Raw genomic sequence first — 3,896 nt, 5'->3', positions numbered from 1 at the left:
CAGTTTACTCTAAGAAACAGAAAAAAAATTGGCATAAAATATTATTATAGGGCAAGTCAGGGCAATAGAATCATCTACTACATTCAGAATTTCTTGTTGAACTCCAAAATCAGATGGGAATTTCCAACTCTGTTATCTTCCCTGTAAAGCTTTGTTTGATTTTTGAAAACCCTTAAAAGAGTTAACATGGAAAGTGACATCTGTTTAAAAGTTAAGCATATATTGTATTTCAACAAATATTAAGTTATCATATTACAAGGCACGGTGACACAAAGCCTGTCGAGTCATAGGAAACTAATAAATATATTTTATATAAAAAGGAAGACAGAATTTTGCCATGAAACAGAGTTGCAAGAAATTTTATAGTTAGTTTTAAAATGATGTTAGGTTGAATCGTTTCTCCTTCACCAGTGTTTGGGTCTCAAATGTTACCTCTGAGTCACCAAGCACACAAAAGGAACTTAGTGACCCTGAGAATATTTCTTGCCAGGTGTTTTCTAATATGTAATTTATAAAAAGGGGTCATGAGGCTATCCCACACCGCAATTACATGACTATAAGAAATTTAAAGGAAAATATTTGAACATTAAAGATTGGAAAATCTCGAATGCTTCCCTTGCGTTGGAAAAACCCCCATTAGTTGAACAAATAAATAAAGGATATATCCAAACAGAAGTCACAAATAAGTGATCAGTATAGGTGTATATCATGCCCAGGTAGATACTGTAAGACAAAAAAACTCAAGGGGTGGGGACATGGAAGGATTTCTAAACATGAGTATGTTTGCAGTATGTAAAGAAAAAGATTTTGCTATAATCTGTACATGTGACTATAGAATAAAAACATATAGGATTAATTGCAAAAAATGTTTCAGAATAAATATTAGGAGTCCTATTGAGTCCTGTGACTTCCTTTCTAATAAAAGTATTTGGAAATATGTTGTAATGATTAGATTTAATGTCTCCTGTATTTTTCTTACAGGAACTTTAATCCACACTGTCTTCTTTTTGAAACTGAAAATTCTTAGGCTAAATTTCATAAATTATTTGTATGTCACCTGCATTTATGCATAGTGACTTTTTATTCAAGTTCTTTATAATCTGGATGTCATGGGTGGAGGATGGATTGGAAAGAAATTTCCCTTTATTTATATATTCAAAACATATGTATTGAGCCTCTACTTTATTCTCTATGAGTCAGTATTCTTGGCATGCTGTAAATAGAGATGAACAAGAAGGACAAGGTCCTTTTTCTCATGGAGCTCACTTTCTATTGGGGAGAAAAAGTAGTTAAGTAAACAAGCAACAAATTTAAGCAAGGTAACTAGATTGTGACAAGAGCTAAAAACAAACAAACAAAAAAAAATAGAATAATACAAAAACGTTCAATCTATCTGAGGAGTGATGTTTGAATCAAGACATAGGTCCAGCCACATGAAAAAGCCTGGGTAAAGGGCTCTAGTTACACAGAGTAGCAAATGCTAAGATCTCAGGAAGCAAAAGAATTTCATTCTGCTCTAGAATTTCATTCTATCTTCTAACAGAAGATAGTCCAGGGTAACTGCAGCATTAGTAGGAAGAAGGAGAGAAGTGTGAAATCAGCTTGATGAGGAAACCAGAGCTCAGGGGTGATGTAAGGAATTTCCATTTTATGGAAAATGCAATGGTAAACCATTGAACTTCCTGGTTGGACTCAGAGGCTAACAACATAAAATGAAGTCATAAATATTTTAAGATGTCAACTAATGCTTATAAAGCTTGTAGATTCTTTTGTGGAAGTTTTTTTCACTATGAAATCTTAACATCTTTCTTCCATGCTCTATCTCATTCTTGAAGATATGAGATCTTAGCTATAAAGTTAAATACAGCTATAATTTGAAAAAATATTATTTGGAAAGTTAAGAGTTTACATTTTGAAGTGATTAATGTGTATAGATCATGAGTAAGGAACAATTGATGCAAAGGAAGTTGTTTGGGGATAAGAAGTTTTCAGAAGTTGATTAATTTTTAATGCCTTCAGGTTAAGAAAGACTTTCTGAAGCAGAAGTTAATAATATACATTATTTGGTTAAAATTCTTTAGATGTTAATTTTACTGAACTTGGCAACTACAGAAAGGTACAAAGTTAAAAACAAGAATCACCTATAATAACATTACTTTCAATCTTTCTTAATCATTGTAATACATGTTTAGCAAAACTGAAATTTTACTACCTCATCATTTTAATTTGATATTATATTTTAGTAAATTTTTATGCCAGTAAGTATCCTTTGACAACACTCTGTTAATATTTGCATAATAATTCTTGTGGCTATACTATAATTCATTTTATTCATTTATCTGATTTTAGTTTATTTTTCCCTTTTTAAACCTGAAGTGGTTTACTAGAAGCAATTGTTTTTCATAGCATTTTTTTTTTTTTTTTAATTTTAAAACTTGTTCCATTAGAAGATAAGAGGCCAAACCTTGGCAAGCAGAAATATAGGAATTCTTGGTAGTGGAACACATTTCTCTTAGTTATGTTAATAAGAATTATAGTGACTAATAACCCAACCTCAACAATGACAACAAAAAATACTAATTGTCTGAACATTGGTGTGAATTTTATATGTGCATATCAGAAAAATATTTTTCTGAGGCTATTGTCTCTCCTTACTCAATCTCCAGTGTAGCTTTAGAGGTTATATTTACTACGGAATGAGGTGGGTGTTGCACATTCATTGATTCTGAATTTAAAGTGTGACTCTCAACTACCAAGAGAATTCCTGCATTTCTGCTTGCCAAGGATTGGTCCTGTGTGTCCTAATGTAATGGGACACATTTTGAAATAAAAAACCTGCCATGAGTAAGGAGATCTTCTTTGAGGTAAAACATTAATGCTGAAATTTTTATTGGAGATATCTGATTTTAGTCTAAAGGTCAAATGTTATTTCCTTATTCAACAAATTTTACTTATCATCAACTATTTGCCAATAAACGTAATCTCTGCTTTGATGGAGTAAAGAGATAGATATCAACCAAGCTATATACAAATAAAGAAGTAGTTCCAAGTGTCATTAAAAAGACCGAGTACTGTGAGAAAGCCTAACAGAGGACCTGCATTAGCCTCGAGAAGGTCAGGAAAGTCTTCCCTAAGGAAGTGACATCTGAGCTGAAATCTGAAAGAGAAATAGATGTTAACTAGGTAGAGATACAAGGAAAAATAAATTAAAGACTCATTGCTTAAATAATAACTATTATAAATACTGGGAATAAAGTTTTTTTTTAACTAGTTCAAACTCCTGCTTAAGCTTTCACAGGAGTCTAGTCAGTTTATTAGTCATATTTCATGCCATTTACATTAAATGGTGATGTCACTCACTAGGCAACCATCACTGACTCCAAACAGTGACATATAAATATTAGAAGAGGAAAAGAAACAGCATTGTGTTCAGTATTCTCTTATTTGAAGCGTTTGAACCAGGGCTTCATTTTAAAGAATAAAGACTTGTGTTTTATACTTATGTCATTAGGGTATAAAACAATAATTGTGGGGAGTGGGCAAGTACGAACACAATTCCCTACTGTTTTTAAGACAGTTTTTAACTACAAAGACAGGTTATCTTACCTCTTTGCTCACATCAATTTATTACATCAGTTGGAAAGAAGATATAACAACAAGCCTTTGTCATGGAGAAGTGGCATCCAGAAATATGCTCATGGTCATCATCAACATCACAAGTTCTGTGGTATACATTTCAACTGAAGTATTCAAAACTGCCAATATTAAGTCTCTGCCAGAATCTTAAAAAAAAAACTGCCAATAAATAGTGGGAGTAGTAGGAATAACAGTAGTGGTTGTAGCAGCAGCAGTAGTAGTAGTAGTAGTAGTAGTAGTAGTAGTAGTAGTAGTAGTAG

This window comes from Piliocolobus tephrosceles, chromosome 1, assembly GCF_002776525.5.
Source record: "Piliocolobus tephrosceles isolate RC106 chromosome 1, ASM277652v3, whole genome shotgun sequence".
In the NCBI taxonomy this organism is placed as follows: domain Eukaryota; kingdom Metazoa; phylum Chordata; class Mammalia; order Primates; family Cercopithecidae; genus Piliocolobus; species Piliocolobus tephrosceles.
Note: the sequence above shows the minus strand (reverse complement) of the source record.